The 15,967-nt window shown below is 35.5% G+C and overlaps 1 protein-coding gene across 3 annotated transcripts in view; it reads left to right on the top strand.

The window, feature by feature from the left end:
- Positions 1 to 15,967, top strand: part of CLOCK (clock circadian regulator) — a 108,509-nt gene that overhangs the window by 20,536 nt on the left and 72,006 nt on the right. Inside the window, exon 2 of one of the 3 annotated variants that reach the window (XM_027836126.1) lies at positions 7,062 to 7,121. The exons of the other annotated variants lie outside the window; for them this stretch is intronic. The gene's annotated coding sequence lies outside the window, so the exon portion shown is untranslated. The remainder of the gene's footprint in view (positions 1 to 7,061; positions 7,122 to 15,967) is intronic. 3 annotated transcript variants of the gene reach the window in all.

Below are 15,967 nucleotides of genomic sequence, written 5' to 3'. Positions count from 1 at the left end.
TTGTGACCCCGTTTGGGGTTTGCTTGCCAAAGATACTGGAGTGATTTGCCATTTTCTTCTCCAGCTTATTTTACGATGAGGAAACTGAGGTAAGTAGGGTTAAGTGACTTGCCCAATGTCATAGAAGTATGAGAGGCTGAATTTGAACTCAGGAAGTTGAGTCTCCAGACTTCAGAACTGCCACTGTATCCACTCTGCCACCTAATTGCTCTGTTTTTTAACTAATACCAAAGTATTTTTATGGTTACAGCATTAGGCCCCTTCCTTTCTACTTTTTTTATTATTTCAATATATTGAGATTTTTTACCTTTTATTATCTCAAATTAATTTTGTAATTTTTTCTAACTCTATAAAGTAATCTTTTGGTAGCCTGAATGGCATGGCACTGAATAAGTAAGTTAATTTATATAGTCTTGGTATTTTTTATTATATTGGCTTAGCCTCCCCATAAACAATGAATATTTCTCCAATTATTTAGGTATCTATTACTTTAAAGATTGTTTATAGTTGTATTCATATAGTTCTTGTGTGTATCTTGATAGATAGACTTGTAAGTAATTTACATGTTCTGTTGTTATTTTATTACTTTAAAATAAAGTTTTACTGATATTTCTTGTTTCTTATATCACTGTGCTTATCCCAAGCATCCCTCCCACTCCCCGACTCAGAGAGCTGTCCCATATGACTAGTATTTTTTAAGAGAAGAAAAAAGAATCTACATGACTGATTGATACAGTGAAAAAGTCTGAAAATGTGTAATGTTTAATTCTTGTGGACCTCCCACCTCCACATCTTGTCATTTGAGTGCAGCTTGATTTTTATAATTTTGTTACATTTGCTTTTGATTTTGGGAGTCCGTCATTTGTTCAATTTATATTATTGTTAGTTACTGTATATGTCTTCTTATCTCTGCTTACTTCAGTCTGCATCAGTTTGTGTAGATCTGTGGTTTTCTGTATTAATCACACATATTTCTTGCGCTCTCGTAATATTCCATTCATTCATGCACCATACATTATTTGCCTGTTCTCCAATTGATGGTCGTCTACTTTGCTTCCAGTTCTTACTGATTGCAAAAAGTGCTTCTGTAAATATTTTGGAGTATATAGGGACTTTCTAATTGAAGGCTTTCTTGAGGTATAAGCCCAGTAATGGAGTTTTTGGTTCAAAGGGTATGGACATTTTAATCACTTTATTTGCATAATTCCAAATTGCTTTCCAGAATGATAGCTCCATTTCACAGCTCCATCACCAACAATGAATTAATGTGCCTATTCTTTCGCAACCCCTCCAACACTGACTGTTGTTATTTTTTGGTCATTTTTGCCAGTTTGCAGAGTGTAAGGTAAAACCTCAAGAATTTGTATTTCTCTTATTATTAGTGATTTGGAGCATTCTTTCGTATTTATCAGGTTCTGTAAAATATCCCCTTGATAATTTATTGGTATAGCATTAAAAGCATAGGTTAATTTTCATAACATTGTCATTTTTATTATATTGGCCTAGCGTAGTTATGAGCACTGAACATTCCTTAAGCTATTTAAGTTGTTCTTTATGTCTTTAAGGAGTACTTTTAATTGAATCTATACAAATCTTTTGTATGCTTTCGGAAGTTGATACCCGAATATTTTATGCATTTTGTAGTTATTTTGGAATTGCGTTTCTTTATTATTGCTTTATGTGTTTTGTTATTTTTGTATAGAAATGCTATTGATTTTTGAGGATTTATTTTGTAACCTACAATTTTGCTGAAGTTATTATCTCAATTAGTGTCTATAGATTCCCTGGAATTTTCCACATAAGCCATCATATTGTCAGCAAACAGGGATAGTTTTATTTCTTCTTAACCTGTCTTTATTTCTTTAATTTCTTTCTCTTATCTTATTTCTATTGCTAGCATTTTCAAGAACTATATCAAACAATAGTGGGTAGAGTGGGCAATCTTGCTTCCCATCTGTATTTATTAGAAAAGGTTTGAGTGTCTCTTCATTGCATATGATGCTTGCTTTTGGTTTTAGTTAGATGCTTTTTATAATATTAAAAAGGTCTCATTATGCTTATACTTTGTAGTTTGGGGTTTTTTTTGGTTGTTTTTAGTACAAAAGAGTGTTGTACCTTGGCAAAGGCTTTTTATGCTTATGTTGAGATAATCGTGTAGTTTTGGATTTTGACTAATGTGGAACCATCTTTGCATCCCTGCTATAGATTCCACTTGATCATAATGAATGATTTCTTGGATAAATTAGCTGTAGTCTGTTTCATAGGATTTTATTTAACATTTTTGAGTCAATGTTCATTAATGATATTGGTCTACAGTTTTCTTTGTGTTTTATCTTCCCCTGGTTTAGGTATTAGGACTATATTGGTCTCATAAAAGGATTCTGTTAAGATACCTTTTCTTCTCAATTTTTAAGAATAATTTATGAGGTATGGGTATTAACTGTTCCTTAAAAGTTTAATAGAATTGTCCTGTGAATCCATCAGGACCAGGAATTTTTTCTTTGGCAGTTCCTTTACAGCTAGATCTGTTTCCTTTTCTGAGATTGGATTATTTAAGATCTCTATCTGGTCTTCAGATAGTTTGGGGTACTTCATATTTTTGAAGGTATTCTTCATTTTCTTCTGTATTCCCAGTTCTGTTATCTTATAATTGTGCAGAATATGTTCTGAATAGTCTTTTTTTCTGGCTTTTATGTGATTTTACTTTTCTCATTTGCTATTTTACTAATTTAACTTTCTGCTCTTTTTTAAATCAAATTAGCTAGCGGTTTATCAATTTTCTTTTAGTCTTTCCAAAGAACTGGCTTTTAGTTTTATTAATCATTTATTTCTATAGGGTTTTTTCTTGTTTCTAATTTATCTGTTTCTTCTTTAGCTTTTAGTATCCCCTCTTGTGCTTATTTTAGATTTATTAATTTTCTAATTTTTGAAAATGTGTATTTTGTTTATTGATCCTGTCTTTTAAGATTTTGTTAGTGTATGTTTGTAAGAATATTATTTTACCCCTCAGGATTGCTTATTCTGTGTCCCAAAATTTTTGGTATGTTATTTTATCATCATATTTTCTTTTTATTATGATTATTTCTAATGATTTGTTATATGATCCACTCCTAATTTAAAATTTCATTGTTAATTCTGTATTTTGATCTGTATCTTTTGTTTGTGGTCCCTGAACCAATTTCTTTTTTTATTGTATTAAGAACTGTAAGGGGGTATATTACCTATATTTCTTCCTTTTTTACATTTGTTTCCAATATCTCTGTGCCCTAAGTACATGGTCAATTTTTATAAAAGTTTCTTGTGGTACTGACAAATACATACACACAGACACACCACACGCGCACACACACACACACGCATATTCTTTTGTTGTCCCATCTAGAAGACACCATGAGTCTTTTAATTCTAGTTTCTCTAGCAATTTGTTCAGTTCCACATTTTCCCTTTTGTTTATCTTTCTGTTAGACTTAACCAAGGACAGAGCGATGTTAAAATCTCTTGTCACTATTATGTTACTCTCTGTGTCTTCTTGTAGCTCAGATAATGTTTTCATTTATGAATTTGAATGCTAAGGCATTTGGAGAGTATAAGTTTATTACTGATATTGTTTTGTTGTCTATGATTACTTTCAGCATAATGAAATTCCCTTATTTATTCCTCTTAATTTTTGAATGTTTTTACTTTGTCTGATACTGTGAAAGTAGCTCATGCTTTTCTGGATTTACTTGACATGTAGTAAAAAAAAAAAAATTCTATTATTTTGTGTATGACTTTGTTTTTTAAATGTGTTTCTTGTAAGCAATAGATTGTGGAGTTTTGTGTTCTTATCTGTCACTCTTTTTTGTTTTTTTGGATTGTTCAATCCATTCACATTTAAATTTATAAGAGTTAGGTTGACATTTTCCTTCGTCTGTCTCTAATTTTTTTTTTCAAGTCATGATTTTTTCCTTGTTCTGCTGCAAACATAGTAATATGTTTCTCCAGTTATTTTAATCTTTTTTTTAAACGTAATCCTGTTTCTGTTGGCTTTCTTCTTACTTTGCTCTTATTTATTACCCCTGCCCCTTTGGGGTTTTGTTTAGTAATTCCTTTGTCTCTCTTGCTTTTATCTGATTTTATAATTCTCTACACTTCCCCTCCCCTGCCCCTTTTTCTCCTCTCAGTCAAGTAAATTCTCTCTTCCTTTCCCCACCTTCAATTAATCTTGTTCATTAGTTTAATTTCTTTTTTTGTACCTATCTCCAAAAGGGACTTTTCTTACTCTTTTCCTTATTCAGCTCTTCTTTCTGTTGTGCTCTGTACCCTATTCTTTGATTCATGACCCCTATAATTATCCACTCTCTCTTTTTTCTCCATTATTTATGCAGTCAAATCTTCCAAGGTATCCATTCTAGGTTCTCTCCTCTAGGTGGTTTTTGCCACTTCCTTGTAGGACTTATCCCACGGATTCCCTTTTTCCACTGTGCTTCACTCCCAGAACAATGCTAGTTATTGCATAACTGTGTTAGAGAGGACACTGCACCATTATAAGGCCCTCTCCCCGACCATATCCCTGATTAGGTAGCCCCACTTTGATCTATATCCTCCCCGGATTTTGGTTTTTTTTTTTTTTTTTTTTTTTTGGTACATTTGCTTCAAAATTTCATTGAATTCATGCTTTCCCACTCTCCCTGGTATCATTTGCCCCAAAGGTTTTCAACTTCTTCCCCATCCCCCACTCCCCACTCCCCGTCATGTAGAATAAGTATACTTTTCAAGTACCAGATCCTTATGGTTACATGCAGTGTAAAGCCCTCATCTCCCTTCACAGATCCTTTCTCTTCATCCATATTCATCCAGTGGTGACTATCAGTAGAAATCCTTCCTACCACCCTAGTAAGGTCTTCCCTTCCCCCTTCCCTAATCCCCTGTAGGCTCTTCTCTTCCAGAAACCACAGAGTATGTTTTCTCCTCATTAATCACCTGTGATTTGAGCCTAGCACATCACACTCTCTATCCCCCTGCTACCCACCTCCCTTTCATGTACCCTCCTATACTGTAATATAGTCCCATAAAACAAAAACTCATTGATTTTACCTATAGGCGGGATGTTGCTGGTTCCGACATAAAGCACTGAATTTACCTCTTCACTTTTACCTCTATCAGATTTCTTCCACTACCCTGTCTCTGACATTTTAGAAAGAAGACTCTTAGAAGGAAGGTCTCTCTGTTGTTACTCTGTTGATGTTGTCCTTACCTGTTGTATTTATTCATTCTTCCTGCCTTTCTGTTGTTTGGGGTGTTCATGAAGCAAATAACCTCTTCAGTTCTAATTTTCTTTCTAAAAAAAAATTTCAAATACCTTTATGATTCAGTATCCATCTTTTTTCATGCATGGTTAAGCTAAGATTGCAGAGTAAGTCATCCTGGGCAGCATCCTGAGCTTCATTGCTCTTGGGAACACATTATTCTATTCCCTCCTACATTTTCTAGTAGGTACAGAATATTCTTGTGTTATTTGAATGTCCTTTCCATTGTATTTGAAAGTCTTATTTTTGATCAATTTTAGAACTTATTTCTAAATTGAATTATTAAATTTAACCACTCTGTGTCTTGGAGTTTGTTCCTTTGAGTTTTTTCTTTCTGGAGATGATAGATGAATTCTTTCAACTTGTATTATATTTTCTATATTCAGAAGTTCTGGGCAGTTGTCTTCTATTATTTCCTTTATTATGGTGGTAAGGTTTTTTTGTCCTGTCATTTTCTTTTGGGAAACCTATGATCTTTTGGTTATCTGTACGCGTACTGTCTTTGAGATCGGTATGTTTTGCTTGTAAAGTGAACATATTTCTTTTAATGTTATTGTTTCTTGTTTTTCTTCTAGATTATCCTTCACTTCTATGTATTTGCATTTCCAATCTCTGTTGTTTTTTTGGTGAGGTTTCCATTGCAGATTCCAGCTTTTGTATTCTTCCCATTATTTTTGCTGTGCAGGCTATAAATTCTGTCCTCATAATTCTCATTTTCTTTTTGAGCCATTCAGGGACAGATTGTTGTGGTTCCACATTCTCCTGAAATACCACAGGTTCCTTTGTCTCATCAAGTGTTGTTTTTCATGGTTTTGCAGTATTTGTTCATAGATCATATTTCCTTCTGCTGTAAGTGTTTTTCTCAATGATTTAATCTGCTTATGTTCAAGGTATTTGAGTATTCTTCCTCCTATAATCTTTGGTAATTTTGGTCTTTTTCTCCCATTTATTTTCCTTTTTCCTCACTTTCTAATTCCCTCCCTTCTGTTTCTAATGATTTATCTATTTTGTTGTTTCCTGTAGAAGACAGCTCCTAATTTTATTTATTAATATAAAGATTTTTTTATTTTCAATTTTATTAATCTTTTTTTCCCTCAGGATTTCTATTTTGGTGTTTGATTTGTGTTTTTTACTTTTTTTTTAAATAACATTTGCATGCCCAATTAATTTATCTGTTCTTTTTCTCTTTTCTTTTTGAAAGTATTTAAAGATATCAGTTTCCCCCCAAGTTCCACTTTTGCTGTATCCCAAAAATTTTAGTATATTGTCTGATTGTTGTTGTTATCGTTAGTCAGATTGTCATTTCTATGCTTTATTCTTGGACCCACTAATTCTTTATGATAAAGTTATTTAGTCTGGAGTAAATTTAATCTTTTTATTGAACATAATTTTGATTGCACTGTGGTCAGTAAATGAATAGGTTTAATATTTCTCTTTTTCTGCATTTGTTTGTGAGGATTTTATGCCCTAATACATAGTCAATTTTTCTTAAGTCTCATACACAGCTGAGAAATATATATGCTCCTGGTTTTTTTTTTTTTTTCTTTTTGGTGAGGCAGTCGGGGTTAAGTGACTTGCCCAGGGTCACACAGCTAGTCAGTGTCGTGTCTGAGGTTGGATTTGAACTCAGGTCCTCCTGACTCCAGGGCTGGTGCTCTATCCACTGCACCACCTAGCTGCCCCTATTTCCATTTAGTAATCACTAGAGATCTATCATATCTAACTTTTCCAAAATTCTATTCAAGATACTGACTTCTTGTTTATTTTATCTAGGTCTCAACGGAGGTACATTGAAGTCTCCTACTATTATAGTTTCACTTTCTGCTTTTCATTGTAAGTTGCTCAGCTTTTTAAAAGTATTTAGATGCCATGGTATTTGGTCATATATGTTGTTTTAAGTTAGTCTGTGGTGAGTGATATTGAAGTACAATGAATTTTGTACAATGGATTTATAACCCAACAATTTATAATCTTCTTTTATATGGGTGAATTTATCCCTTTCACATTCATAGTTATGATTGCTAATTATATATTTCCTTCTGTCTTGTTCTCTTATCCTTTTTCCTCACTTTGCACCCTCTTTACAAAGAAGGGGATTATGGAATGTGAGTGTGCTTAGCATTGATGCGCTGTGATTGATGAAATCAGCTTTTCTTCTTCTCCTCTTTTCTCTCCCTAGTCCCCCTTCTCTAAACTCCTTTTTCTCTTTTCAGCGGTTATTCATGATCACCCATTCTGCACTTAAGTTTTGTTTTGCTTATGACTAATCCTTCCCTGAATCTAGCCAACCTCTTATTCCCCCTTTCCCTTCTCCCTGTTCCCTCCTCTTTTTCTGTTGCATTGAAGTGTTTCTACAATTAACTATTTAGTGCACACATTCTCTTGTTCTTTGCATTCTCCCTGCATCCCTTCCTCATGTCTATGGACTTCTATTTATGGACCCTGATAATCTGCCTCAGCCTTTTCCCCTTTTTCTTCCTCAGGGTATCCTTTTTTCTCTCTCTTTACTTTCTTCTCTTAAGATCATTAAAACACAATAAAAACATTCCTGGATCCTCTCTCTTATTTGAATATGACTCCTATTGTAGAGTTCTGTGAGGATACTTGTATCATCCCCTTCACTATCAGAATGTAAAATCTTTACTTTTATAAACTCTCCTCTGATTGTGTTTCTTAAACCATTTTATGTTTCTCTTGACTACTACAAAGTTTTTACACAACTATGGTCTTTTCATTAAAAATGCTTAAATTCCTTTATTTCATTAGAGGTCCATTTTCCTTCCCCATGGCCCTCTCTCCCGAAGGGTTATATTCTGTTTTGTGGGGTGAGTTATTTTTGGTTGTAAGCCTCTATCTTTTGCCTTTTGGAATATTGTATTTCATGTTCCTTCTTTATAGTGATAGCTTCTAAATCTTGTGTGAGCCTGACTCTGGTTCCTTACACTTTACTAAACTCTTTCTTTTTGGCTGCTTACAGTATTTATTCTTTGATCTAGAAGCTATAGATTTTGGCTATTACATACTGAGCATTTCCATTTTGGATTTCTTTCAGGAGGTGATTGTTGTATTTTTTTTTCTTGTTTTACTTTGCCTCTAATATGTTTGCATAGTTTTTTCTTCGTAATTTCTTGAAGTATATCCAAGTCCTTTTTTTTTTTTTATCATGACTTTCAGGCAGTTTGCATTGTTGTTAAGTAGTTCAGTTGTATCTGATTCTTTGTGACCCTGTGGACCATATCCTGTCCATGGGGTTTTCTTGGCAAAGATACTTGAGTGGTTTGCCATTTCCAAGCAGTTCAATGATAATAAATTATTTTTCCTTGATCTGTTGCCAGGTCAGTTATTTTTGATGTTAGAAAACTTTACATTTTCTTCTTTTTTAAAGAACCTTTTGATTTTAATATTTTGTTGTTGTCCCATGGATTCATGAAAGTCTGTTCAGTGGTCTGTTTTAATTTTCAGAGTCTATTACTTACATAAGGTTTTATAACTCTAGTGTTAAGCTTTTACTTTTTTCCCCCAGGTACGGTTCTCATTTCTTTTCTAGTCATTTCCTCTCTCTCATTTTGTTTGTACTATAATTTTTTATCTCTTTACAACAACAACAAAAAAAAAACTTTATTTCTTTTAGGAATTCTAGTTGATCTTGTGGCAAAACTATTTTTCTTTGAGGCTTTGCTTGTAGATATTTCAAAGTTATTTTTATTTCCTGGGTTTGTGTCTTGGTCATCTCTGGTCTTATATTTTTTCTTTATCTTTTTTGTATACTCATTCTAGCCATACTTAATATTGGAACTTTGTGTTGGGATGAGGCTCTGTATGTTTTCAACAGGACTATTGTGGCCCTGTTTGGTCCTCATCTCTCTTACCTGTAGTTCTGTAGCTATGTTGTCTAGGTATTGAGTGCTGTGTTCAAGGACTAGGGTGGCTTCAGCCTGGGACCTACAAACTTACAGTGGGCTTTATGTGGGCTAATCAAAGGCATGCTGTGATCATTGCCCTCCTGGACTTTCCAAGCTCCAGACCCTTGTTTGGGTCCAGGGAACATAGCTGCAGACTTGTCTCTGAATGTAGTTCTAGAAGAGAGTTGCTGGTCCCAGTCTCTTTCAGCTAGCTGGAAATTTCTGCAGATTTAGAAGTCATAACTGTCTGTTTAACTCTGTTCTAAACTGGGGGGGGGGGGGAGTTGGAGATGGGAGAGGGAGGAGTCCTTGATCTTGGGGTCAGAGTAACAGTTGTGGCCATGCTCTGAGCCAGGGCCTGAGTCCAAAATCTTCTCTCTAGATGGAGTCAGAGTGAAAGTGCTGGGGCCCTGACCTTAGCCTGAGGTCCGGGCTGCAAGTTTGGCCTGCCTTTTCCACAGTCTTACCCTGGTCATTCATTTGTGGATTGAATTTGTGACCTTGGGCTGACAAGGTGACCCTTGATAGTTTCTCCACCCTGGTGGTGTTCTTAGCTCTTTGTGGGAGAGGTTGTAAGGGGGCAATTAAGCTGTTGTGTTTCATTCTAGTTTACCATTTTGGCGGGTTTCCCATGTCACTTTTTTTCTAGAGACTTGCCCTGATATCTCCCAGTTGTTACTGCTTATACTTGTATTTTTCTTTCTTTCCTTCCTTTTTTTTTTTTTTTGTTGGGGGAGTATACATATACATACATATATGTGTGTATGTACATTTATATTTGTGTATATAGATACTGTATGCTCCTTTAGGATAGATATTCTTTGTTTTTGTCTTTTAATACCCACTACTTTGCATAATAGAGACAGCTAGCTGGCTCAATGGATAGTAGTCAGGAAGACCTGAGTTCATATTGTGCATTCTAAGGATGTACTTACTTATTGACTAAGAAAATTTAACAAATAAGCCTGTATTTCCTTTTCTACTCTAAGGGAACCCTTTGGATTGACAATCATTTGTGTATCTTGCCCTCAGACACTCATTAGGCATGTGACCCTGGGCAAGACATTTAACCTCTGTTTGCCTAATCCACTGGAGGAGGAAATGGCAAACTACTGCAGTATCTTTGTCAACAAAACCCCCTTTGGGGTCCTGGACACAACTGCATGACTGAACAACAACCTTGTGTAATGTATATATTTAATAATAAATTCTTATTAATTAATTGATACTCATCCTGCCTTCTTTTGAAGACCATCAGTGATAAAGAACTTGATATATCTCAACATAGCCCATTCCAGTTTGGATGTAATGTTATCTAGAATTTGTTTAGCACTTTACATCCTGCCATGGGGCTTTTTCTTTTTTTCTTCTTCATAGTAGCCCATTAAAACAGATTGCTACACCAGCCTCTGCCATTTTGCTACACCAGCCTCTGCCATTTCCTACTTATGTGACCCTAAGCAATTTATGACCCCTCGGGGCCTCAGTTTCCTTATACATAAAAAGAGGATGTTGAACTAGATGATTTTTAAGGTCCTTTCTAGCTTTAAATTTATCATGATATCAAGGATACTTTTCATTTTTTCTTTACAGTTACTGAAATTGAGAAATTAAGTGGTATCCTTGTTCACTTTGTAACGTGGCTTTGGAAAATCAGTGAAGTACTTTAAAATGAAATCTCAGAGTTTAATTAGTTCCTTGAATAACTGTGGAGAATATTGGCTTTATTTTGATAATTTCCATTGATATTTTCACCATAAAACTGACAGAATGTATAAGGTTATAGAATTATGTCAACATTTGGATCTGGTCCTTTCCTTTAACCAATGTGTGTTTCTGAAAGAAAGGAAGATAATTGGCAATTGACTGAAAGATGTTGATTTTTAGCATTTATTGCCTGGGTAGGTAGCTTAAGCATTTTGTGTTCTTGGCAGATGAGCAGGTGCTGCATCTACAGCTCAGTAATGCCAAAGGTTGGGAAATTGACTGGGAGACAGGCCTGAGTGTCTAGTCCAGCAGGATGAGAGAATGCTAAAGAGAAGTAGTATATTGAGAGATAGTGCACTCCCTCTTCTTCAGTCTTAGAGAGATGCAGGTGTCTGTGTTTTTAATTTAATTTTTTTGTCTGTCTAGGCAAGGATGACTTACATTACAATGGGAAAACCCCTATTTGTAGCAATTGCCACTTCAAAGCAAGAAAAAATAATGTTGGGGAAAATTTAGGAAAGTGTTTTCTCATGTGTATGTGTTAATCTCCAAATGTGTATAGCGAAAGCAATGGAAAAACAGGGATAAGGATTGGACCTGGAATTTTATTGGTATAGATAATTCCCAGATGAGGGTACTTCTTCTACAAAGCAATTCTGCACCTTGGCTACAATTTATAGTACTAGAAAGTTGCCTGGAGCACAGAGAGAACAAGTGACTTGTTTAGGGTCACACAGTTATTTGTGTCAGTCCTAGCTCTGAGGCAGGCTCAATCAACTAGGCCATGGCTACCACATTGAAATATAGCGTCCACATTTTTTGTTTGTTTCATCATGTTTTGAGAAAAGCCCAGTGCTTCTTAAAATATCCATCATGTTTTCTGTAACTGACCTGTTTTTCAGGTCAGTTATTTTTGGAAGTATATCTCTCACATCTTTTCAATTTTCAGTCTTCACTAAAATGTAAGTTCTTTGAGGACAGAGATGTTCTCATTTTTTTCTCTGTATTCCTAGCACAGTGCCTGGTGCATAATAAATTATTAATAAATGCTTATTCATTTATTTTGATTGTGCTTTGCTATTTCTTGTTATATTTGAATTTTTTAGTTTTGTTTCTTCCATTCTTCTTTTTGGGGTATCTTTTAATTTCTTAAAATTCTCCTGTCTCTTTTTTAAGCTGTTTATTATCCTTGCAAGTTTTTCTTCAAAAGCTGTACTATGACTTATCTCTTCCTTCATCTCTTCTTTTCTTTTAGTAGGCCTTTCCCTCTCAGAGCCCTAGTGGCTAATCTGGTCTTTCCCCTGTTGTTTTGTTTGTAATTATTGTTGAGCTAATCTCTTTTATGGAGTTTTATTCTGGGGTTTTCTTAACCAGTAGTTTTAAGAGTTTTCTAATGTTTGTTCATTTTTTCAGTCTTTCCACTACTAAGATGACTGGTAAAGGTGTGCCTCCCCTTATCCCTCCCTATCCAATATTTCTTATGGAATTCTATTGCTTCTTTAATTGCTAGAATTACTGTCTTGCCTCTCTTTCAGTTCAGGGCCCAGAGTGCAAGTTAAAGGGTTGATAGAAGTTATGAAGAACTCACCATCTAAGACATTAGTAGAGTAGTTGGCAGTTGATAAACTTGTGAGTCCTTCCCTTTCTGTCAAATACTGAATAGGATAGATGTTAAGCCAGGTGTGGCTGCTGGGACACAGTCTCTAATTGGGTGGCTACCCAGCCATTTGATTATGTCTGTTGATGGGAACATTCTTTATGGGGTGGATGTTGAAAAGAGTTTATTGTGCCCTTCAAGGGGCATACCTTTGGAGGTGGAAAGTTAGTAGCCAAGGTGATTGTGGTTGTTGAGTGGCAGACAGCCCCAGGCTTTCTACTTTGGCATTGATTCAGATTGTTATTTGTGGTTATATGGGGCCAGTATTGTGGCCCTTTGTTTTGTATTTTTCTTCTTTACCTGTGGGAATTAGTTTACTGTAGATTAAGGGTTCTTAATTTAGGGTCCTGAGGTCCATGAATACATTTCAAGGGATCTGTGAGTTTGAATGGAAAAAAAATCTTCATTTTTATTTTCAATAACCTTTGGTATGTATTTTATTTTATGAATTTTAATACATTATCCTGAGGAGGGGTCCTGAGACTTTACCATACTTCCAGTGGCACAAAAAAAAGGTTAAGAATCCCTGCTGTGGTTTATTTTTCTTCATGTCTTTTGTTTGTGGATCATTTGTTCTACTATATGTTTTAGAGACAGCTAGATTTAGCTAGAACCTTTAATGTTGCCATATTTGCTAAGAAGGCTCTTTGGGACCCTTTCCCAGGAAGTGTTAATTTATAGTGTTTTCCTTCGTCACCACACCCCCTCACTCCCACCCCTCCTTCTTTCCCAATCTAGGCAGTTTTGAATTCTAGTCTCCCATTTGTGGGCTGCACACTGACACATATATTCTTTATTTTTCTATGCCCCTTATATAAGGAAGAGGTTCTGAAAGACAAAAGTTTTACTTTCTCCTGCATTTACAGATCTTACCCAATCTTTTATTCCTCATTTTTTCTTTGTTTTGTTTTGTTTGCTTTGTGAGCAAGCAAAACACACACAAAAAATCCCGCCCTGTTAATAGACTCCTGTTGCTCTCTCTCTCCTTTATCCCTGGGAACATACTTAAATCTCTAACCATTTTACCGCATATAGGGTTATATCAGCTTCCCTTTTCTCTCTCCCTGGACCTTCTACTCCATTGCTCAAGAGAACAAAAAATATATTCTTTTCTTTTTGAACCCAGGCAAGGTGGGGAGTGCATTTTTAGCTTCCTTCTATCTCTAGTCTCTTCTCTCCTCACTGGAGTGACTTTCTTTAGTGTTATTATTTCCCCCTCCATAACACATACTTATGAGGTAATACATGGCCCTTGGACTGAATCCAAACTTCACAGAACAAATTCCTTTAATAAAAGAATTTGTTTTGCACACTTGAGGGCCTAGAGGACCACATATGGCCTTGAGGCTGCCGGTTCCCTACTCCTGTTTTAATCCATGGATTATTGGCTCAGACTAAGTTGCTCCCATGAGAATAGATGATAGAAATTATCATAACCAAAAAAGTGGTCTTGTTAGGTTCATCACAGGCCTATAAGGGTGACTGGGAGCTTCAGGCTGCTTGATCTGTTGTTAATTCAGAAGGCTTTGCATTTTGTGATAGTGTTTCTTTTCTTCATACTGAAATTTTATTTACTATAAATTTGATATATTCCTTGCTGTTCTGAGATTGATCTTTCAAAGATTGTTGTAAGTAGATAGTAAAATAATTACTATAGTATCAACTTAAGACTTGTCAACTGAATTGAATTTATATCAGAAATATAGGTAAATAAGATTAGCTTTAAGAAGGAATAGGGACAGCTCTTCCTCTGAGATGGGAAAGGACAGAATATAGGAAGATATGGAAGAATTTGAGGATTTGAAGGGGTTGGGGATAGGGATGTGAGGGAATTAACTTAAACTAAAAATAAAGTAATTATTTACTTTTCAGTATAGATTATAGGGTTGAGGTGTCAGGTTTGAGAGGAAAAGATATAGAACAGTTGTTTGGGGAATATGAAACAGCAAGGAGAACCCAGCTAAAATACTGAAATTTAACTTTTGAATTTTTGATTCTCAATCAGAGAGGACTGTATAAAAAGGATGAGATGTTATTATTCTGAAATTATGTAAAATAAATTTGTAGTGGACCCAGTCAATTGGATTTCATGATTTTCTCTAGCTCAACTAATAATGTCCCATTATTGTCTATAGTCTATATATATGGCCTTGGCTTTGATTTAGGCTTTTTTCTATTGTCTTACCTTTTTTTTTTGGCTAGGCATTGGGGTTCAGTGACTTGCCCAGGGTCACACAGCTAGTAAGTGTCAAATGTCTGAGGCCTGATTTGAACTCAGATCCTCCTGACTTCACGGCTGGTGTTCTATCCACGGTGCCACCTAGCTGCCCTTTGTCTTCTCACTTAACATTTAACGTGATTTAGCAAACATATGAGTGTCTACTATGTGAAAGATGCGCTAAAGAGATAACATGTTGTTTTCTTTAAAGCAGTTTATAATTCAGTTGAGAAGATAGGGCTATGTACATAAAAAGCTAGATAAGGATAAAGCCTCGACAAAGTCCAGCTGGGATTTCCTCTCTTGGCATGTTGGTGACCTTGAGTTCTTTGAAGTTATGCTAGAATAGGGTAAGTTCTGAGAGGTTCTACCAATCTGGAAAGGCTTTATCTGTGGACCTGCTGACCCTCACCTGTAAAAGGACTTGCCTGGCCAAACCTTACAAGGAGATTGATCACACATAAGCTGACCATTAAGTGATTAGTGATTTGACTGTGACAATGCAAGAAAATAGAAAATTACAAAATGGCCCCTTTGCTTAACAGTAATAGTGGCAAAATAGTAGAAAAGGAGGCAGAAGAATCACACACTTTTTAGATAGTCTACAAACGTTGACTTCTGTTGGCACCTAAAATACGAAATCTTTGTTCAGTGACCAGAAATTGTGATAAGGTACTAGAGAAAATGAAGCATGTCAGTACTGACATAAATGAAATTAGAAGACATAAGAAAGTTGCAACTAAATGAAAGACAGTTCAGAGTTTCTTCTTACTATTGTTCATTTGTTTAATCATGTCCAACTCTTCCGGACCAGTGGACCATAGTATGCCGTAGGAGGCCCTTTTGTCCTCTGCTATCTCCCAAAGTCTGTCCAGCCAGTTTCCATGACACTCTATCTATCTCATCTTCTGCTGTTTCCTCTTTTTGCCTTAAGCCTTTCCCAACACCAGGGTCTTTTCCAGTGAGTGTTTGTCCTTCTGATGAGCAGTCCGAATTAATTTCTTTAAGTAGTGACTGAGTTGATCTACTCGCTATCTAAGAGACTCTCAAAAGGCTTTTCCAGTACCCTAATTTGAAGGTGTTGATTCTACATCGCTCAGCTTTCCTTATAATCCAACTCTCACAGCCATACATTGCTACTGGAAAAACCATAGTTTTGACTATATGGATCTTTTTCAGCAAGGCGATGTCTGTG

This window comes from Vombatus ursinus, unplaced genomic scaffold (assembly GCF_900497805.2).
Source record: "Vombatus ursinus unplaced genomic scaffold, bare-nosed wombat genome assembly UNPS02014818.1, whole genome shotgun sequence".
NCBI lineage: Eukaryota > Metazoa > Chordata > Mammalia > Diprotodontia > Vombatidae > Vombatus > Vombatus ursinus.
This window is presented reverse-complemented; position numbering and strand designations above follow the sequence as displayed.